The sequence below is a fragment of the Alligator mississippiensis genome, chromosome 3, assembly GCF_030867095.1.
Source record: "Alligator mississippiensis isolate rAllMis1 chromosome 3, rAllMis1, whole genome shotgun sequence".
Taxonomy (NCBI): domain Eukaryota; kingdom Metazoa; phylum Chordata; order Crocodylia; family Alligatoridae; genus Alligator; species Alligator mississippiensis.
The window spans coordinates 7977288-8000977 of NC_081826.1; the positions used below are offsets into that span (position 1 = coordinate 7977288).

At 42.0% G+C, this 23690-nt stretch overlaps 1 protein-coding gene across 5 annotated transcripts in view; it reads left to right on the top strand.

Moving 5' to 3' along the window:
* The window catches only part of TRAPPC9 (trafficking protein particle complex subunit 9), an 839741-nt gene that overhangs the window by 135750 nt on the left and 680301 nt on the right, over nucleotides 1–23690 (top strand). The gene's annotated exons all lie outside the window — the stretch shown is intronic.

Sequence of the window (23690 nt, forward strand, 5' to 3'; positions counted from 1 at the left end):
CATAGTATCTGCAATAGGAAAAAAATGTGGGATAAAACACTAGATAGGAACAGTGATGAAAAAAATTAAACCAGCTTGTAGATTAAAAGTGTTAGTGCAAATGCAGAAGGAGCAGAAGGCAGGTATAATTATTCCCGTCTCCATTGACTTTTTCCCAAGATTATGTTCTATTATTTTTTAAGTAGCCGGATGGCTGAAATGTTTCTCTTCTTTTATAAGGTTTTGATTTTTGGTTCATATTGTGAAACATCATTATGAAAATTATGTTAACTGGTTAAATGTAGAATCACAGATGAAAGCATGTTTTAGTACTGTGGAAATTACATGCTACACTGTAGTGGTTGTTCTTACGTTACTGCTACAATAAGAAAATAACATTTGATAATACATGCTTTTTCATCACTGAGCATTTAAGCTCTTCATTCCTACAAAAGCACTTCCTCTTCATCTAAAAGTAGTAGTTTTCGGTCATTAAGATAGGAATAGGCAATTGAATTGGTTTAAAAGACTGGGAAGAACATTGTGGGGACTTAATACATGTGTCAGCTGATCCTTTGTAATTCTCTCTACTCTTATCCTGTCCACAGTATGTGAGGCTAAAGTGTAGTAACTTAAACTTACTTCATTCTGGGGTGATCTGCCTTGTTTTAACTCTGCATTGTGAATGTATGGAACAGTTAGGCCACGTTCAGCTGAAACGTGGCAAATCCCTCCTTGATTTCCCAGTATAAATTGTTCATCGGTTCATACCCTGACAGGAGCTTTTCTGCCTGTTTTGAAAGTCTCTAAAAACACTGCCTTAAAAACCAAGGGAAAAATAGGATTGTTATCTGTATTAAAATAATCATAGAAAAGTAGGGCTGGAAGGGCCTTCAGGTGGTCATCTAATTCAACTCTGGTCAGGATCATCCCTGGCTAAATCATCCTAGAAAGGCGTTTGTCTAACCTACTCTTAAAAACTTCCAGAATCCCTGTTGTTCTGGATGCTAAACACGCATGTAATGAAAAGGTTAAACCCCACTGTTAATCCCATAGCTATACAACATTCAACAGTAATGCGTGGTTCAGTCTTTCCAGAGCTTGGTTTGCTCAGTATCATGGTAGCAATCACTGAAACCCCCGCCCCAAAAATACTTAAACCTTTCAAAGAAGAAGCTAGGTGAATGGTTGAAGAACTTGAACTGAGTAGTATTAAGTAAAATAAAAAACAGTACAGTGTTTCTTGTTCCTTTCCTTCAACTGTAGTCACTCTTTATAATGAGTGACTACTGCTTGAGAGGGCTTTTTTTTTTTTTTTTTGCAGATAAGAAAGATGGAAATGACTATGTTTTATGGGGAAAAGAGTTTGAGGGGCTGGAGTTGTGGTGGTTTTGAGTCTCATCCTGCTCCTTTGAGAGTGGGGAGACCAACATGCAAAAAAAAGGAACGAGGGAAGAGCGAAGATAAAAAATACAGCGCCTGCCCTGGTGCTATTTTCCTTTGCGACTTCGCAGCTGGAGAAATTCAGACTTGGCATTACGGTATAGCTCATCAACCATTCTGAGACCAGGCAAAAAAGTGTTGGCCTGTTCAAGACCTTGCTTCTAGCTATGTTTCTGACTATAAGCTCGTGGCATTGTGACGCTCAGTATTTTGGGGTCCTTTCTGTTTTGTTCACTAATTACACTTGATTTCTTATTGCCCTGTTTTGGTAATTGAAACCTGGTTTTTGCTGCTCTTGTTAAGCTTGTGTCTGGTAAACATGGTAGTCATTTTTGTTTGGGCTAGTTCAGTTTTTGTCATAAATGTGGAGTTTAGCTTCCGTACAACAAAATCCAAACAATTTACATGCTTAGTATATTAAGATATTAAATAAACACATTCGCAATTTCAGTAAACATTTTTCTGTATTTTACCCATTTATGCAACGTAAAGCTTGATGTTTCAGTTTCTCGTCACAGGAGGGTGGCTTGGAAATACAATCTAGCATGGCAGGGAGAAGGGAAGAGGAGAAGGAGGGAAATAATTAGGGATAATATGTTGCATTTCTATATACTTAAGCTTACTTTTCCTGCACTGTTGTTTATTTCTAGGATATGCTCAAGAATAAGCTTATAATGCTTGCAGGTTGTGCAGTAAAGGCTTTCAGAATTTGAATGTGTAGGAAACTTGGAATTTGGAACATCTATCCCACAAAGAGGAAAAATACCTGTAGAAAAGGAATTCAATCTCTGTTGGAAGTATTACCATCTATAATGCTATTTGGAGAAGAGAGCCTACAACGAATGGGGGAAAAAAAAGATTGATTCACAAGAAAATTATGAAATAAAGGTCAAAGTATAGGCAGAAACTTCTTTTACAAAATACTCCACAGATGGTACCTATCACCAACACCTTCGTAATGGATGCATCATGTTGAAGAGGCTCTGGAAAAAGAAGTTTCTTTTTCCATATGTTGTAGTTGTGCCCAGAGGCCGAAGAATCCTTGGGGGAAGTGAAGAGAAAAATAACTGTCATGGTGGGGATCATGTCCCTTTGGATCTGCTTGTATGTCTGTTGAAGAGCCCAGTACAGGAAGTTTTACTTTGTGCAGAATTAAAAGCTGCTGTCTTTGAGGGAAGGAGGGAGGTTCAGGGAACTACAGACTGGTCAGTCTCACAGTCCCTGGAAAAACCATGGAGCAGGTCCTCAAAGAATCCATTTGTAAGCACTTGGAAGAGAAGGTGATTAGGAACAATCAGCATGGATTCACCAGGGGCAAGTCATGCCTGACCAACCCAGTTGCCTTCTGTGATGAGGTGACTGGCTCTGTGGATGTGGGAAAAGCAACAGACGTGATCTACCTTGACTTCAGCGAGGCTTTTGATGCATCACCCACAACATTCTCACAAGTTAGCTGAGGAGGTATGGGTTGAACGCATGGACTATAAGCTGGATATAAAACTGGCTGGATTGTCAGACTCAAGGGGTTGATGGCGGCTGTAATCAATGGCTCAATATCTAGTTGGCAGCCCGTGTCAAGTGGAGCACCCTAGAGATTGGTTCTGGGGCTGGCTTTGTTCAGTACAAGCAACCCCTGCTTAACACGGTTTTATTTAGTGCTATTTTGCTATAGTGCTCATTTCACTTTGATACCCGGTTTCACTTAGCGCTCATGGATTTTGCTATAACGCTCATAGGTATCATGCAGGGAGCCTTGTCGGTGGGCAGCCTCGTCGCCATCTTGCTTCGTCAAAAAAGTTCGTGCTCTGTGCTCTTTTGTGCCCTGTGCCCATTCAAGCTTGTGTCACTGTCTTCCTTCATTTTTCGATTTGCACTCTGAGTCAGAAACGTTCAACTGACTCTGAGAGTGCAAGTGCTGAGAAAAAACAGCGAAAAAGCATAACGCCGGAGCTTAAATTGGCTGTCCTGAAGCGAACTGGAGCAAGGGAACGCCAGAATGAGGTCTGTAGAGTGTTGAATTTGGCGGGGTCAACTGTTAGGACCATATTGAAAAATAAAGACAAAAGAACGTGGTAGAATTGTAACTCCTTTGAATGCTTTGAAACTCAGTAGGAGTAGGACTCCAATTATGTTAGAAATGGAGAGGCTGTTAAGTGTGTGGACTGAGGATACAACTCAACACCATATGCCCTTGAATATTCTGCTTATTCAGAAGAAGGCTAAGAGTCTGTGTGATGATTTACAGAAAAAATTGCCTGAGGTGTCTGCTTTTGAGCCTTTTTATGCAAGTAAGGGGTGGTTCAAAAGATTTAAGAGGTGCAGCAACTTGCATAATGTTTCTGTTTAGGGGGAGGCTGCTAGTGCTGACACCCAAGCAGCCTCTAGCTATACAAATAAACTTGTGGAAATTATTGAGGAGGGGGGTTATATGCCTCAACAAGTCCTCAACACTGATGAGACAGGCCTCTTCTGGAAGAGGATGCCTTCTAGGACCTACATTTCCAGGGAGGAGAAGTCAATGCCAGGTTTCAAGGGGACCAAGGATTGACTGACTTTATTGCTTGGTGGTAATGCTCCAGGGGGTTTTAAATTGAAACCGTTGCTTGTATACCAGTCAGAAAGCCTCAGGACTCTCAAGGGGTATCTTAAAAGCAGTTTGCCAGTCCTTTGGAAGTCTAACAAGAAGGCCTGGGTGACAATGTCAGTCTTTCAGAGTTGGTTCAGGGACTACTTTTGTCCTGCAGTTGAGAAATATTGTGCTCAGAACAATCTGTCCCATAAGGCACTTCTCATTTTAGATAATGCACCAGGGCATCCTACCACACTTGATGACCTCAGTGATGATATAAAAGTTGTTTTCCTGCCCCCAAATACCACTTTCATCATACAGCCAATAGGATCAGGGTGTAGTTGCTACCATAAGGAAAACATTCACCCAGGCAGTCGGGGCTACGGAAGGAGCGGGTGCTCCAACCCTAAAAGAATTTTGGAAGGGCTGTAATATCCGCAAGGCAATAAATACCTTTTCAAGTGCCTGGAATGAAGTTGCCTCCAAAACAATGAATGGTGTCTGGCAAAAGCCTTGGGCAGACAGTGTCCAGGATTCCCAAGAGGTTGAGGAACCAGTGGTGACAATTCAGGACAGTATCATTGAGTTTGGAAGGAAAATTGGATTTGATGAACTTGAACCTGAGGACATTCAGGAGTTGATCAATTCCAACAGGGAGGAATTAAGCAATGAGGACCTCATTCAAATAGAGCAGCAGAGAAGCCATGAAGAGGAGAAAGATGCTGAGGAAGATGTTCAACCAGCAAGGGCCTTAGCCAGCAAAGGCATGGGTGAAGCTTTCAAACATCTTGAAGCTTTTCTTTCCTACTTTGAGAATGACTCTGACATGCAGCACAGTTCTGCAGTTGCAAGAGGAGTTAACAATTAAGTCAGTTGTTACAGGCTACTTTACGATGAAAAGAAGAAGCCCAAAGTGCAGCTATCAGTGGATTCCTTCTTCAGGAAGTGCACAACTCCGGCTTCAACCCCTGCAGCCAGCCCTCAAAAAAAAAAAAATAAAAAAAAAAATCCTCGGCCAAGCACTTGTACATCCCTTGAACCTGACACTAACCCAGACTGCTCTGATTCGGAGTGCTGAAGGGAGCCGAAAGAGCAGAAAGTGAAAGTGCATCTGTGCATACAGTTCATTACTTTATTTTGTAATTTTATAATTATTTCAAAGTTCAAAGTGTTAAATAAAGTATTTAGATACATTTAGATGGTTGAATTCATTTATTTTTATAGTACTAGTGGGGGATTTCAGTGATTTTTATAGTACGAGCAGGGAGCTTTGGGAATAAATTATCTCTATTTACATTCATTCCTGTGGGAAAATTGGTTTCACTTAATGCTGTTTCGTTTAGTGCTCAGTTTTTCCGGAACCAACTAAGGACGCTAAGCGGGGGTTGCCTGTATCTTCATCAGCGATCTGGAAGATGGGATGGAGTGCACTTTCTGCAAGTTTGCAGATGACACCAAGCTGGGAGGAGTAGTAGAAATGCAGGAGGATTCAGAGAGACCTATACAAATTGAAAGATTGAAACATAAGAAATCTCATGAAGTTCACTAAAGACAAGTGCAAAGTCCTGCATTTAGGATGGGAAAATCCCATGTACTACTTACTACAGGCTGGAGACTGACTGCCTAAGTAGCAGCTGTGCAGAAAAGGACCTGGGGGTTACACTGGACAGTAAGCTGAATATGAGCCAGCAGTGTGCCCTTGTTGCCCAGAAGGCTAACGGCATCCTGGGCTGTATTGGTAGGTGTGTTGCCAGCAGACCAAGGGAAGTGATTCTTTCCCTCTATTCAGCACTGGGGAGGCCACATGTAGAGTCCAGTTTTGGTGCCCCTATTACAGAAAGGATGTAGACAAATTGGAGAGAGTCCAGCACAGGACAAAAAAAATAGGAGGCTGGGGAGAGGCTGAGGGAATGGCTTATTTAGTCTGGAGAAGAAGACTAAAGGGGGGATTTTAATAGCTGCTTTCAGCTACCTGAAGGAGGCTTCCAAAGAGGATGTAGCTAGACTGTTCTCAGCGGTGGTAGATGACGGGACAAGGAGCAATGGTCTCTCAAGGTACAACAAGGGATGTTTACGTTGGATATTAGGAAAAACTTTTCTCGCTGGGAGGGTAGTAAAGCACTGCAAAAAGCTACCCAGAGAGGCTGTGGTATCTCCATCCTGGGGGGTTTTTAAGATCTGGTAGACAAAGCCTTGGCTGGGATGGTGTAGTGTTGGGGCTGGTCCTGCTTTGAGCAGGGGGTTGGACTGGTTGACCTTCTGAGGTCCCTTCCAACCCTCATTTTCTATGAATCCACGGTTTTTGAGCAAAACAATCTAGTATCTAAATGTGGAAGGAATCTCCCCATCTAACCCTCTCTCCCCCATAGTAGTAGTGGAAATCCTAGTCATGGAAAAAAGTAATCATGTTAGATTATGAAAAAAGAGACCAGTTGAAATTTAGAAATAAGCATTTCATTTCCTGACTTAAGCAGAGAACAAAATCTGTAAGCCTGTAAGCCAGTCTCAAATCATATTTTTTTAAGAGTAATGAATATTACTGAATGTTATACTTTAAATGATCATTATATTGATAGAAGAGGTGATAATATATAAGAAGTTTTATATATTATTTCCTTTGTAAAGAAGCAGTAACTCCAGCCATATGCAGTTCCTGTGTATTCCTTATGTGTTGGAATTGTATATCTGTAGCTACCTAACTTTAGAAAGTGTCAGTATTTTGGCAGTTGACACACTTTGCTAGGAGCAGAATGGTACATGACTTCTGTTGTCTTTACAATTAGTAAGACCAGAACTCTTCCAAGCTCCTGAGAAATGCTCTGTAATGACTTGGTGATGTTCCATTTGGGAAAAGAAGGCACGCTCCATCAGCAAATGAGCTCCCAAATCAATTTGGACAAAGTCAAAGTTTTGCGCTGCAGATAGTGAAGAGTGTACAATTTTCTTTCCATCCTAAAACTTACCCACTCTTTTATCCATTTTCCTGAGGGAATGAGCATAGAAGCAAAAAGGGTACTAAAAAGCTGGGAGTAAGAATACAGCCCTGTTTGACTCCTTTAGAGACAGGCATAGGATTGAAGGCATCCCAATCTTCAATGACTCCCACCATCGTACTGTTGTGAAATTTATGGATCATCCAAATAAACTTTTCTGGGCAACTTGTTTTGGCAAATGGTTTCCAGAGGCTCTGTCTGATTATTATATCAAAAGAAGTAAAGGCACAATAAAGATCTGGATTTAGTTTTCAGCATTATTCCTGAGGTTGCCTGGTAGTGACAACCATACCAGTAGTATCTCTGCTTTCTATAAATTTATACTGTCAGGCAAGAATTTCTCAGGAATGTGCTTGGCATAATTTAAAGTAATCTGAGCAAGGATTTTCCATATAACAAGAAACAGAGAAATTCCTCTGATTGCCATCCTCCCCCTATGTCCTGTCCTCTCCCCACACACATGCATCTGCTTTATTTTCAAATAGATTGCTAATGGATGCAAGATGATATGTTTCTGTCCCATCAGCTGGAAAAGTTTCCCCAGGGCCTAGGCTAAATAGAGTTCTCCAGTCTGATTGTAACTCGAAAGGAATTGCATAGGAACCTGGTGCCTTATCACTGAAGAGACTTAGTAGTGCAATTGAAGGTTCATGATTGCGCTTTGTGGTAACTGGCATGTGTCCTTGTTTTTTAAGTTAGATTGGCAATTAAAGAGGACCTTAAAAATGATCAACCTATCTATCCAGGGTTTGTATCTTAATGGTTGCCAGTGTGAATCCATCACTGCTTAGCATTTGGGTAGAAGCAATAAAGAAGGGACTAGAAACTCTTGGAAGTGCTTCACAAAATCTTTCATATCTTGCTAATTAGCGTACATCTGGTTCTCCTTGGTCTTATAACTGCCTCGCTTGTTCCAAGTGGCTGTTAGCTTTGGTTAAGGTTTAATATGCTCTGTAGGACTCTGTATACTTAATTCAGGCTTTGGATAGATCTTTTTATAGCAGAGCAGCTACTTGCCGAATTTTTCAGCCAACCATGAACTTCTGAGCACAGATATTGAGAGGATAAATTAGTTAATCTTAAAAATGCCTTACAAAATATTAAGAGTTGTAAGTAAAAGTTATTCAATCTGTGATTTCACAGAAAATGGGGAAATATGGGATTGTTTGTGAAATCAATTTAAAAACTTAGTGAAAATAAAATGCTGGCTCCCCAGTGGGAACCAATGGTTCTCACTGCTGCTGCAGCCCGGCCTCAGCCTGCGCAGTGTGGGGGAAGGTGCTTGCTGGTGGGGTGGCACAAAGGGAAGCAGTCTAGCCGACGGCCGCATTGACTAACTCCAGCTACGCACAAGAAGGCAGCTGCCCCCTTCATCCTCCTCCCAAGTGGGGCATAGGCACCTACCTTAATAGATTGTTGTTATTAAGGTAAGCATAAATTAGTATTTCTAAACTTTTTGTTCCACTCTAAATATAATATACTTTGTATATTATAATGAGCATATCCAGGAAATAGCCGCGGAATTTGTTATTTATATCATGACAAACCCACAAAAATTGTTTAGTTTCTCTGAGCTTGAGTAGACCCCTAGTTATAAGATGTACTGTGTGGATCTACACATGCAGTTACTCCACTATGGTAAACTCGGGCACAGTACATGCTGGAGTCAGTGGCTTACAGACACAGCATTTATACATGCACCCAGGATCACAGCAATTCAAGCCAGGGCAGAGCAGCTTTGGGCGGGCAGGGGGCCTGGGGACTTGGCCAGGCCTGGGTTCTGGGTGGCAGCAGAGGGACTGGCTGAGGCACAAGGGTACCTACAGTGTGGGGCTAGCCAGATGGTAGCCCCTGCACTATAGTACACTTGTGCTCCAGCCAGCCCCGGTCACTGTCTACACACACATTGCAGTGGCATAAATTACTCCTCCTTAAGCTAGTACTTGTCCTGGACTGTACTATCCTACGGCAGACTTAGTTAATTTACTATACCTTAATATGGGTGCATGTGTAGATGGTGATGCTCCATGGAGCTGGGCAGAGCGGCTGTGGCCCCTCCTGTGGGGCCCACCTGGAGCTGGTGGCTCAGCCCCACACGGTGGAAGAAATATCTGGCCTCTTCCCCCCCCCACACTTCCCCCAGTTACGCACCACTGGCTTCGTGTCGGTTGAAGAGTGGCTTGTCTGGGGCGCGCGGGATCTGGTTGGCCCCAGGCAACAAATTTCATTGCTTTGGCACTGGCATGCTCTGCCTTTGCAGGGGTCTCACGGCCCCATGCAGTGTTAAAGGGGCCCTGCACAGGCTGATTTGCCCTGGGCCCTGCACCCCCCTAGGGTTGGCTCAGGCTGCAGTAAAGTGCACATGTAGATGCACTCATTGAGGATTACTAGGCACTAATTGCCACCAGTAAATAGTACAGTGGAAGGAACTTAGGAAGGCAATGTAAATAAACATACCTCTGAAATTATAAAATGCTAACATAGCCAATTTGGAGGAGCAGCAGCAAATCTAAGTGTACCCCTTGGGTGCAGTCTTGGGTGGTGAGTCCCATCAAAGGGACTTGTGGGTTGCACTGGCTTGCAGCCTACACTTTGGAAACCTGTGATCTAAGGTGAAGTTTGGGAAGAGAGAAAGGGCACTTCTTTTACAAGGAACTCTGTTCATAAAATGCTAAATTTAAGAAAAACTGTCCATTTCCACATTAAAAAGTCCATTATTGCAACACTTCATGTTTCTAAATTGCAGGAACATCCTTCCATGTGATTGTGACTTTCGAGTGGGAGTAGTTTTGTTAAATGTATCTGTCAAGATAAACGATATTGTGAAGCACGTACACACCAGGATGCAAATATTACTAGTCTAGGATATACCCTATAAGCCACATGAAATGCCTGTGGACAAGGGAGGCAGCCATTTAAATCATGCAAATGACACTAGCTATTTATCATCACCCATTGATTTCAGCATTAAAGGTGCTGCTTAAGTCAACTTAAGCATGCCTACTAGTTCCTGCAGGAACAGCCTGCTCTCACGTGTTTATACTTCATTAAGGCTTCTAACCTTCTTTCTCAGAGCCTACCTTAGGCTTTGTTTAGCTGTTCACAATTTTCTGATTGCTTAATGAGCCTGTTATATGTGGTTTAGACTGTATTGGTAGTTAACACACAAAGGACTCGTGTTATAATTAGGCTGATAGCTTTAGCACTGGAAAAGTAAGACTATAACGCATTAGGGTTGTTGGTTATTTGGGTAGATGTGATGTCTTTTATTAGACCAACTAAATAATTGCGAAAATTGTACTTTGCACACTTTTGGGCTCCAACATCCTTCTTCAGACTCTCCCTATGCCAGAAGAAGGGTGTTTGTGCCCCAAAGCTTGCAGAGAACAATTTTTCCAGCTATTTAGTTGGTCTAATAAAAGATATCACATCTACTCAAAGAACCTTGTCTGACTACAATTAATTTAATCTTTATAGTAGTATCTTGCCACTTCTATAATGACAATTAATGTATAAAGTTAATGTATATACATTAATGTATATATGATAAATTAATGTATAGACAACATCTTTCAGACACTTAAATGCATTATAATATTACTTTGTGCTTTGAAGAGCTCTGCTTATGTTTACATTGCTTAATTTTTTAAAATAAAGAATAGGTAGTTTTGAGGGGAAAGACCAATTTTACTATGTAGCTATTGTTTTAAAATGTATTTCTAATTTACAGCAGAAAATGCAGTACTTCTGAATATCTTTGTAAATGAGCAGCTGCACAGAAGTATGGTCTGTTATGACTGTTAAGCTCTGAAGTGTAATCTGTGATCATTTGGTGAAGTCAGAAAGATAACATGCTAGAATTAAATTAGCATTGATTCCTTAAAGGCTTGTGTTTAAAGGCTACAGCGAATAAAACTTAAGAGCTGCAATACCTAGAGTGTAATTCAAAATCCCGAGTTAGGTGCCTAGCTTCCCTATCTGCTGCCTGGGGAGAGTGAGACACTTGAGAAGGGTAATCCAAAACACCTTTGTGTTGAGCGCGTCGCCACTTAAACCTAGTCAGCAGGAAATGCTCAGCACAGGGAAGTGCTTGTACTCCTTCTTGCCATGTGGAGCTAAGTTGCTTGAGTCAAGGCTCTAATTAGATACTCCATCTCCTCAAGATGCACAGACCAGAGTCCCATACAGTGGGTAGACAACAACAATTTTTCTTTGAGAGAGCTGAGTCGGGCTTGGCTTCCTTTAAAAAAAACTAAACAAAACGGTTGTAGGAGTAAGTGCACATGGTTGTAGTTATGCTGGTGCTGGTCGCCTTTAGTGCAACTTGCTTTGTAGTTGGAGCACTTGTTCTGGAAATGAGACACGAATTCAGTTTCTTTCTCAGCATGAGGAGAGTGCTTTAGCTATCACATTAGGCTATTCTGGGTAGGATTAATCTCCACTTTTCTTATTGGAGCTATGCCACTGTACAAGAACGACTGCAGAATTTGTATGGCCAGATGAAAGTGCAATAGGAAGCATAGCTCCCTAGCCTAGGGATTAGGGCACTTCTCTGGGGTAGTAGTCCTGGGTTCCACAAAGAGTCCTGGGAGTGGAGACCAGAACCCAGGACTCCTGGTCTCAGTTGATTGCCCTAACATCTAGGTTACAGCCTCATGGACTTCCTGTCTTTGTTGAAAGTGTTTTTTTTCCTTGTTGCTCTTATTGGATTTAGATTGAACATCTAGGAGATTAATATAACTTGAGTTTCGATTTCTCTTGCAAAATTTAAGTTGTATTATACAAAACAAATATGAGTTTATATTCATTGAGCTCCCGTATGTGGTGGACTGGCGTATGAAAAGCAGTCTAATGTTGTCATTGTTATCAACCAAATGCATTTAGATGTGAAAAATTAAAACAGTCATTTTTATTATGTTCTTGTCCCTAGATGTAATGTTTCACAGTTGAATTAAATCTGTTCAAATAAAGCATTGCTTCTGAAATCTCACAAAAGAAATAATTCCTGTCAATTATCTTCTACAATAGCTTTGAGTTGTCAACATCAATCAAATGACAGTGAAGCACCAGAAGTTGTGAACACATTTTCAGTTGAGTGGAAGTTGGAATGTTTTTGGTGGCGCTCTCTGGGTTGTTCATCTGCTTCCAGCATGAAGATTGGACCTCGGTGCATTGCATGTTTGCTCTCTTAACTGAAGTGCAATTCCTGCACCCCCATTTCTCTCACATTGGCTTGGAAAGAGCACTTAAAACGCTATGGGTCCTCTTCCTTTTTCTTTGTGGTCCTTTCCCCTTTCCCCCCCCCCAGTTAGTAAATGTTGAACATTATAGGAGGTGTATTTTAGTGCTATAATTAAAGAATTAAGCTTTATTTTATTCCTGTCCCACTGCATGGTTCAGCTTCGCTATCAAACAAATCCAAGATAAGGGCCCTAAGCGAGAACAGAAGGTGGAACTGCATGAGTTTGTACTGATAGGGCATGTCTATGTGTTGCCATGCTTTAGTACTTCCTTTTGGAAGTACTAAAGCACGGTGCAGCATAGGCAGTTACAGCACCATGCGCATGGCACGCTCTTAGATTTCGCCGTGACGTTACCATAGCGGCATGCTATAACCGGGGAGTTCACCGCTACAGCGACATGGCTGGGGATCACATGTAGACCTGCATGATGACTATGTCACTGTAGTGCACGTAGTGCGTTTTGTGTAGACTCACAGTATAGGAGGGCACCAAACACCTTACAAAGGGTGATCTCCAGTGTAGTTCTCTTTGTCCAGATCGGTACTCTCTATAATAACTGTAAGACAAGCAAGCTGAGTCTGAGCAGCACAATGGATTAATGTACTGCTTTATCATTTCCAAAAAACTAGTCTGGAATCTAGTCAAGGTTAAATAACTGGAAATGGATCTAATCTAGTGGTGGGTGAAACTTGCAAAATAATTAAGTACTCATTATCTAAGCATAGTTTTAAGTAGCTTTACCTTTGTCTAATTTACAGTGCTGCAAATCACTTTATAAAGAGGCCTTAAATTATTAAATTGTTTTAGTCCATAAGTTCAAAATCTTAATTAAAAAGCTAACTTTTCATTGCACCAGCTACTAAATATAAATTGTTCTCCATTTACATTGGCCAGTGCTTCTTTCTCATCTGATTGAAGGGTTTATTTGTTAGTGTCTGTTTTTATTTGAAAGAGATCGTTTAGAAAGACTGACAAATAATGAAGTGACAAGTTGCATGCCTCACAGTGAACTGACATTAAAAAAATGGAGAGAAAAATTCCTTCCAATTTTTTTCTTCACTCTTCTTAATGTCCTGTTTAGCAATGATATAAATCCAAACCTATGACAGGAATGGGTACAGATGTCCTGGGAAGAGATCTACGTTGGACTCTGTTTCACAGATGTGGAGAATAAATTAGTAGAAGCCCAAGAGCTTACCAGTAGGGGTCTACCCAAGCCAAGGAGGCAGCCCCCTGATTTCACAGGCAAATTGTGAGGCCAGCTACCATTTTTGAGGGCTTACTATGGCTTGGGCCCCTCCATGCTTCTAATTGCCAGGGGGGCCCTGGTGCCCCACCCCTCACCACTGATTGGCTGCAAGGGCTCTTATGCGTCCCAACCCCCATCACTGATTGGTGGAGAGGGGTAGGTCACATGATGGACAGCTCTCTCAGCCAGTCAGCAACAGGGGTGGGGGGAGGAGCTATTGTGGGCCCCCCTGTGTGCTGGCAGCCTGTCCTTCTCCCCCGCCTCACCCCGAGCAGGCTGTGCAGTCAGGCTACAGCACTGTGAGGACTGCTGGCTCCATCTGGGGAGCCAGCATTTTATTTTTAGTAAGATTTCTTTCTTTCTTTTTTTCCCCCCATGGAGGCAATGCCAGATTTTACGTTTTCCATGAAACTGAGATTTTGGTAGGTCCCTACTTACCTGTTCAGGAAACTGCACAACAGGATGTTGTTCTTGAAAGAATGGCAGATTGTACAATCTGCTGCTGAGGAGTAGTTTAGAATTGTCTACCGACTCTCATAAGTATGAGAAATGAGTCTTAGACACTGGTCTTCTACACCCCTAGCTGCACCCTTAGCAGCTGACAGACAAAACTCGTGACATGGGTGCTCGTGCAACTGTGTCTGTCTTGGGGCGTGGGAGACACTATCGCAGGCCTGGCTGCTAAGCTACGGTGCTACCAGTTACCAATCAATCATGATTCACTTGGACCAGCTCTATACGCAGTAGTTAGCTAATGTAACCAGTTATCTATCAATTAACACCTACAAAAGCAGAGACTAAAGAGAGGAAATAATCAATGCAGACAGTCAACTGCCCCAAGACGGACACAGTCAGTTGCACAAGCACCCATGTCATGAGTTTTGTCTGTCAGCAGCTAGGGGTGCAGGGCCCCAGAACCCCCCCTGCACCTATCTCCTCGACAGCTGGCAGGCATTGTGGCTGCGGCAGGGGCCACCATCCCTGCAGATGTCACCCTGCTGTGCCGTAACACACAGTGTCACCCGTGTCATGAGTTTTGTTTGTCCACAGCTTGAGGTGCAGTTCCCCCCAAACCCCTGCACTGATCTTCTTGAAACTTGGTAGGCTTCATGCTCTTAGCAGAGGCTGCTATTCCTGCAAGTTTCATCCAAATACAAAAAACAACAAAGTGTTAGATCTTCCATTGATTCCCTATTATACCCTATGGCCGGATTGCCGAGGCGGCTCTGAAGATTCGGAGCCGCTTCTGCCAGATCGAAATAGAAACCCGGTCTGGAGCTCCGGATCAGATCCCTGGCATCTGAAACAGCCAGATCCAAAGCTGGATCGGATCCCTTCCAACTTACACAGGCCTAATAAGTATAACTCTCAGTTAACCAGCATATGTGATTAACTGCCGGCACCCCCCATTCCCTATGGATGCTGGATAACAGAGCTTTTACTGTATAATGTCCAAATGAAGCAACGGACTGAAGGATCAGTGCCCACTAAGACTTTCCTCCAGTTTTTAACCATTATCCTCTTGACAGAGGCACCACTTCATTTAATAATCTTGGTTTTGAATTTATTTTGAAATATCTCTTAACAGGTGTACACTAATCACTGAATACTTGGATCACTTGTTTGTTTTACTGATTAAAACAAACATTTTAAAATGATAACTATACTTTGAGAGGCATTATAATTTGTTGAAAGTCTCTTGAAATCCAAGAGATACTTGATATTTAAATCTAACCTTTATCACCTTTTCATGGAAACTGTCTTGTAAAAATATTTTTATTATGACTACCTAGAAGCTCCTCTGTTCTGAAATCTTCTGGCATCTGAAAAATATGTAGTCAGTGTGTGCATGTGCATAGACAGTCTTAGGTTATCCATTTTTGACCTTCTTCACAAGTTTGCTTGCAGATTCTGGCTAGAAAATATTCCTGATTGGTTTACAATGACTGATGTTGCCTTATAGCGAGTTACAGGTAGGAGTCTCTGAATTTTGTTCTCAGCTCTTGCTCTCTCATATTTACCAACTTTTCAATTTAGGACTAACTTAGGTGCATACAGACATTTGGGGAGGTTAGGGAGAGGTTGAATTGAATTAAAAATGGCCACCTGATCTAAGGCAAGTTGGGATGGAAGACCAGCAGGGGGACTTGGCAGGATTGTGGGGGGAAGTGGGGTCCATGGCAGGTCAGGGGGACAAGCAGGGTCTGTGGGGGTGGTTGGGACTGGGAGGCTTTGGCAGGCTTGGGGGGGAAAGTGGGGTCCAGGGGTGCTTGGGGGAACAAGTTGGGTCTTTGGGTGCAGGGGTGGTGGGGTCCAGGAGGGGTTGGTGGGATCAGGCGGCTAGAGGGGTCCAGGAGCTCAAAATAACCTGGTGCCCTGGGGAGCGGGGATAAGAAAAGTGCAGCCCCCTTGGCTGGGGCCATCAGCCGGAGCTGTGCTGGAAACTGTACAGAAGTTCTCACTGCACCTAATCAAAGTTAGACTACCTCTCAGTACAGCTAACTTGGATTGTATTGGTCATTTTAGACTGATCTAACTGTCCTGAACTTCTGTACAGTTTGTACTTAGATGCACCTAACTGGAGATCTAACTGTCAGGTCTGCACCTGGGTGAACTAAGGTAGATCAGGTGGTTATTTTTAATGCCATCTAACCTTCCCAAAGGTCTGTATGTAACCCTTGTGAATAAATTGTGCCCGATTGTGTGGTAGTATTTTAAAGTCCAGAAGCACTTGCTGTTCCATTATCTTAGTTAGAAAACTGAATTTTGGTTCTTAATTTTCCTTTTCATTTGTTACTCATTGGTTTGGGTTTTTTTATACACAGTGCGCAGAGGTGCCTGCTTGAAAGGCACTATACAGCAGAAAGTACTTGTTATTCACAGCATCCAAGTCCCTGAATGTGTCATAGCTTTCCTTTCCTGGTTCCCTTTTGTACCTTTGCACCAGTGGTAATTGTAGTAATTGATTTAGCAAGTAGCATGGGGAAAGTATTGGAAAGATGTCTCTGTTTGAGAGAAATTGGACAATGTGTGGCGGTAAATGTGTAAAATAATTTTGTAAAGCATGTAAGAGTGTAACTTGTTAATTCAGTACCATTGTGCTTCTGTTGTTTTTGGGACAGGCACAATAAAAATAAAATTCAGCTTGTTTCTAGAATTTTTCTTATGTATTTTGAATGCCAACTTTGCAATTGTTGAGACAGCCAAAAGGAAAAATTTACAGCTTTTTTTTTTCTTTTATTCTATCAGTTTGTTCTTTTTTCTATACTTTTATGACCTTGCTTTAAATTGCTTGCCTTGTTTCTTTGAAAAATCAGGAGATCTCTGTTTAATGCCTTCCAGCTGCTCCCCTGTCCCAAACCTGCTAAAACTTGAAACCTTTCATCATTCCTTTCAATAAACTGGCTTCTACTCTGTGTCCAGATTCTTCCATTGAGACTCTTAAATTTCTTGTCCACTTGTGCCTCTCTTTAATATTTCCCCTTGGCTTGGGCTGTTTGGCATTTAGCTTCAGGCTAGTACTTAGAGCTGGGATGTCCCAGGCATTGATTTGCTTAAGACCCACCTAACCTTCAAGAAATTTCTTTTGTTGCTTCTATATGTTAACATTTGTGAACACTGTAGCAACCAAATCTTTTATCATCATTACAAAACAACCTAAACTATAATCTGGTTGATAGGGCCATCCTCATGCTTCTCCAACTGAAGGCTTGGCAGTCTGGGATTTAGGGATGCCAGCCTGGGCCCTGGGAAACCTATAGTCAGGACCTGCTCTGCTATAGATTTCTTTGTGGCTTTGTACAAGCCTATTGAGGCCTAGATCAAAAAGGGGCTTTAGGTATGTTGACATGGAGCTTTTGCCAGCCTGATTGTGTTGGTGGAATCCACCAAATATTAGGCAAGTAAGCTCCATATGCTTTAAATGGACAGACTTGGGAGGCCAGGCTCAGTAAGCTAAGCAGGGGGACACCTAAATCAGCTGATAGGAAGTGCAGAAGAGGGGAGTGCCTGAAATCTCACTTTTCTTCCAGACTTCTTTGCTTAGCATAGGCACCTGAAAGGTGCCTGTTTTGCCATGCTGCGATTCACAGCGTAAAACCCCTGTCTAGACTTTAGCAGACAAGGTGCCTTGGATGAATCTGATATCTTTTATTAGACCAACCCAAATGAATTTATATAAAAAGAAAAATAAAAGATAAAAAGAAAATTAAAAAAAAAGAAAAATAAAAGATAAAAAGAAAATTTAAATAAAAAGATATCAGATTAAATATTTAGATAAAAAGATATCAGATTCACCCAAGGAACCTTGTCTGCCTATGTCATTAGACCAACACGGCTACAACCTACATGCCTGTCTAGACTTTGGCACCGAAGTCATCCCTTCATATGCAAGTAACTGTGGTGGTAGTGGCAACACTCATCTAGAGGTAATAGTGTAGCTAAAGTATTTGCCCAGAAAGTGGGAGATGCCCGAGAGGGCTCAAACCTACATTTTCCACCTCTGAAGGAAAAACCCTTGCCATTGGGCTGTACGAGAGGCTGTGCCGAGGGCGGCCTTCTCTTTTCCTTGCGAAGGTGGACACTGTATGGAAGAGTAGGCTAGAGAGAGAGGGTGCGAGCAGTAAGAGGTCTGGTAAGAAGAGCCCTCGTCTGGGGGGGCGGGAGTCCCAAGTTCTGTTCCCTGTTCCTGGGTGGCCTACATCTCTTGCAATATACCATTGTTTTCTCACTTCTTTATTGTGAATTTTATATATGTACATTTTACCAACCCATCCTCCGCACCCCCAAACAAACGCACAAAACACTCTGAAAAGACCTGGTTATGGATATTGGGAGTGCTACAGAAATTGTACTGAACTGTGTTTTAACTTTGAGTCAGTGTCTGTGAAGTTACTTTGTATTCAGAATGGCAAATAAAAATAGATTCAAATTGGCACAGTCAAAAAAGAATATGATTAAATTTGTCAGATTTTTTGGGCTAGGTGAGTGTTATTGCATTTTGATATTATTAGCTATAAGGTCTATTTTATAATACCAGTTCTTTTCCCCAACAAAAAAAAGTACAACTCCAAACACCTATGTGGCTTATTAAAAAGTGAACAGCTTTTTTAGGGGGGGCTGTTGTATTGTGGTTTCTTCTAAGATTTCAGTTCTTTTGTGCATTTTTAACCCTTGTTGTACTGCTTTTTTTTCTTGTTCCCCATTGCATGCTATAAAATACTTACATTTTTTGATTGCTTCAAAATGTTAAAACCATAGAAAAATAGATCTTGAAGGGATTTCAGGAGGCCATGTAAACCAACCTCCTGCTCAAGGCTGGATCATCCTGACCCAACTGTCTTGATCAGGTGACTATTTTAAACTGCTCTTAAACATTTTCAAGGATGGAGATTTTCAATATCTTCCCAGAGTAGTTTGTTTAATGTTATACTTACACAGGATGAAATTTAAGAAAATAAAATGATCAATCCTGTGAAGCAATGTTTTCCTTATAAAATATACAAAAGTGTTCTGTAAAGCAGTCTGATAGTACAATAAACAACCCTTAGAGAGAGAGCCACATGATAACAACTTCATATTCTCATTTTACAAGCCTTGAGCAAACCTCACAATCCAGGTAGGAGGTAAGGAAAATGGTTTCATAGGTTTTCTGGCACAGGACTTCTGGAAAGTTAGTATCAGTATGGGGATATGAAAACTGAAGCGGCCTCTCCTCCCACCTGCACGGTAGACATGGGTTAAATATACACCAAGTAAAGTAATAAAGATACCATGGGGTGGGGAAAAATCTGATTGTGTTGGGCTGTAGCTGTTTGGCTAGATAAGCTTTTGAATAATGTCATGTTTTGACAGCTGTAGTGAATGTGGGTAGTTAAAATACTTTTACTGATCTTTAAAAAACAGTCTATTCAATTCAGTTTAAGTTTGTATGAAGCTTTAATGTTCTTTTAGCTTTAATGTTCTTTTAGCTTAAATCGGAAGTCTGGCTCTTATTTACACTAAGCCCTCTTTACACTTCTGTGGCATTTAAAAAGCAACCTGAAAGTGGGTATAATTGTAAGTATAATTACATAACTTTGGTTGTCATGTAAATGTAACTACATAACTCTGGCTTTATGCTGCCAGAGTTATGGAAGTAAAGGACTTGAATTCCACTTAGTTGTTTTGTATGCCTTCTAAGTAAGGCTGTGATCAAACTCCCTAGACCTGTGCTTTAATTTTTTTTCATGCTGCAAAGGCTAGTCAATAAAGCTTTTGTATTGCCATATCTGTTTTTAAACTGATAGTGATACAACACTGCGTTGTTGAAGGCATTGTGCAGGTAGAAAGGTATTTTATATTGGTATATTTTATTTCCATAAATCCCAACAGTGTTTTGATGCCTTGTGCCAAGTGTGGGTCTGCTACATCCCCAATATCCAGTTTTGAACACTACCTTCTCAACTTCCCTTTCTCTGAAGGTTTTTTATACCTCATCCATCATATCAGTAGGGATCTTACTTTGCTTAGTAATATTCAGGCTTGCCCAGAGACCGGTATTGTCTCGGTTGCTACTGTTGGTGGTGTATCCCCAATTGTCATGTTGACAGTTGCATACAAGGTCATCTGGTCAGAATTAGGCAGGGATGTGATTGCCAACATGATAGAAGTTGGTTTGTATATGTTGATGACAATTCTTGTTGACCTGCACAGAACTCCATTCTGTTGCACTCTGGGAGGTCTTGTATCCCTTAGCAGAGTATGGCAGGTAAAATACTGATAAAAAGTACTTGACAGGCTTTCATTATTTCAGCACAGATCCTTGCTCATCAGCATTGATAATATGATGTTTCAGCCCACACCATCCAGACCAGCTGGAACCTTAGGAAGGTGAATTGGCAGAAATATCAAAAGCTGACCAGCAAGAAAGCAAATTAATTGGAGGATCTATCAGAAACCAACATGGATTAAGGTTGCAATACATTTACAAACTGCCTAATTGATATGGCCAGCTTCTGTAGAAGCCACTGTGATGCCGGGATGAGCAGTGCAAACAGCTCTGTAGTATCAGCAAGGAATGCAATGACCCTGCAACCGTAAAAAGAACTACAGAACAGCTTGCCACCATATTGAAGAATATCAAAAAGGAAATATGGCTCGCTACCATAGAAGGATTGGATATGACTCATGTGAGTAGATAGTCTTGATGCACCATTAACCACCTTACAGGCAAAGGCAACAAAAAAACAACATTGCCCTGTGTCAGCAGACCCATCGCAAAAACGCTGCAACAAAAGCATGTACAGTAACCCAAGTAAGCAACACACAGAAACAATTAGACATCTGACTTATGAACAACTTAAATCACCTACTGCCAACCTTAGTTTAATAGCCCCCATCTCTGACAATGAGTTCGACACAGCTATTAAAGCTATCAAGACCGTCAAGGCTGCTGGACCAGATAAGATATTTCCTGACTTCTCTGTCAAGCTTGGAGCCACAATGAAAAGATGGCTTCAGAAATTCATGCATAAATGCGTAGAAAGTAACATGCTAGCAAAAATGTGGAGTAAAGCTGCCATCCTTGCTATCCTGAAACCCAAGAAACCACCAGAGGATCCAAAAAGCTACTGATTATCCCTCAACTGTGTGTTACATACAGACTCATGGAATGCATAATCCTGAATAGAATAGAGAACATCATTGATCCCCAGCTCCCAAAACACCAAGCTGGCTTTTGGAAACAGTGATGTACCACTAACCAAGTTACATTACTTGCATCTCTATGCCATAGGCTGCAATATTTGGTGTCTTTCACAAACAAAAGGATGCTAATCATCTGACATAGAAAATGGATTTGAAATGAGGCAGAAAACGGGTGCAGTCTTTATCTATCTTAGTTGCCTTTCACACTGTATGGCATCAAGGCCTCAAACATAAACTACACTCCATGGGTGCTTGTACACACAATGCCATTAACATGTATGCGTGATGAAATGTCCCTTTGTGTGGCTTAATGGCATTACACTGTATACATTCAAGAGTTTTGTGGGTTTTAAATGACTTTGCATCACTGCAAACTAAACTGCATCCTGAGGCTGCCTGGGTGTGCTGCTAGTGGGCCAGGTGCTGCCCCAGCTCTGAGGCAGCACCCAGCCTGATCCAACTCCTCTCCAAGCCCAAGTTTGGCTGGGGCAGCACCTGGCTCACTGGCAGCCCGCCCAGGTGGCCTGGGTGGGGTGATTCCGCTGCTGTGTATTGTGACAAAAATTGAAATGGTGGGTTTCAATTAAAAACCCAACATTTCAATTTAGGACCATAGAATGCAACCTTGGGGATTAAACCCTTGTCACGTGTACAAGTGCTCACAGATTCCTGATGGCAAGCTATGCACTTTCATCATGAACATGATCTCCAGCAGATCATTCAAACTCACTACTGGCCAAGGATAAAAAAAACAGAGTATGAACTCTGAAGAATGGAGTCCCCCAAGCGTCAGTGCTAGCACCAGTATTTTCCAGTGTATAGATCTCAAACTTCCTGCGTACAACATCTAAGCAATACATGTATGCTGTTGATGTCACCATCATAGCCCAAGGAATGTGAGTTTTCATTGCTGACCATCTCCACAAGTGGTGCCTAAAATTGAGCATCAATAAATCGGTTTTGTCACTTTTTTCCAAGTGGATAATCATGAAGCCAAAATCATGCTGAATATCAGAGGAGGCAATGGCATCTTTCCCCATGAGCATATCCCAGCCTACGTCGGAGTCTCATTAGACCATTCCCTCGCCTACAAACACCATATTCAGAGGGTCAGCAGCAAAGTCTTTGCATGGGTAACTGCCTCAAGATGTTGAGCCAGCACGACATGAGGTACCAACTTCAAAGTGCTCAGAACCACTGCACTTGCAATGGTATATGCCCCCAACAGAATATTGTGCTCCTGTATGGTCCAGAAGTTGTCACACTAAAAAGCTTGACACTACTTAACTGTGTGCAGAGATTTATAACTGGCTGCACAGCTCATACACACATAGATGTACTTCCTGGTACTCTCAGGCATTGCACCGGTCCAGGCTTGGGACTGATTGGCTAAGCAGCAGCTCTTCAGAAAAGGACCTGGAGGTTACAGTGAATGATACGCTGAATAGGAGCTAACAGTGTACCTTTGTTGTGAAGAAGGCTAACAGCATACTGGGCTGCACTAGTAGCAGTATAGCCAGCAGATCCAAGGAAGTGATTGTTCCCCTCTATTCAGCACTGGGGAGGCCACATCTAGAGTACTGTGTCCAGTTTTGGGGCTCCCCCTACAGAAAAGATGTGGACAAATTGGAAAGAGTCCAGTGGAGGGCAGCAAGAATGCTTAGGGGACTGGGGGACATGACTTATGAGGAAAGACTGAGGGAACTAGGATGATTTAGTGTAGAGAAGACAGAGGAGTTTTAATAGCAGTCTTCAACTACTTGAAGGGAGGTTTGAAAGAAGATGGAACTAGACTGTTCTCAGTGGTGGCAGATAACAGAACAAGGAGGAGCAAGGGAAATTTAGGTTGGATATTAGGAAGAATTTTCTCACTAGGAGGGTGGTAAAGCACTGGAACAGGTTACCCAGAGAGGTGGTGGAGTCTCCATTCTTGGAGGTGTTTAAGACCTGGGTAGACAAAGCCTTGGCTGGGATGATGTAGTTGGGGCTAGTCTTGCTTTGAGCAGGGGGTTGGACTAGATGTGACCTCCTGAGGTCCGTTCCAACCCTCATTTTCTATGATTAGACCAAGTGATGTAAGAAGACGGACCTTAAACAACATTACTGCTAATAGACGCAAGAGATGACAAAAATCTCCTGCTCCATCAACTGAAGACCCAAACAGATGGAGGCTCAAGAGGCTTAACAGTTGTAAAACATTTATACATGAAACCCACAAGCTCTTGAAAGAGATTGGGGATGCTGAACCAAACCTATGGGCATCAGTGGTGTGGACCATCTGTTGGCAAAGGTTAGACCTATTCCTATAGTGTTTTATACCAACATCAAACAAGTCCTCATTGGGCACAACCTTGACAGAGACGCATGGGTCAAGCTGAATAGACTGAGATCATAATAACACTTCACAAGATGAACATCTTGGACAGCTCCTTGTGTGAATGTGGAATCTGACAAACAGCACATCATTTAATCAAAAGCTGCAATGTCTGCAAATGCCCAGATGGGGTAGATGGAATCTGTACCTTGAG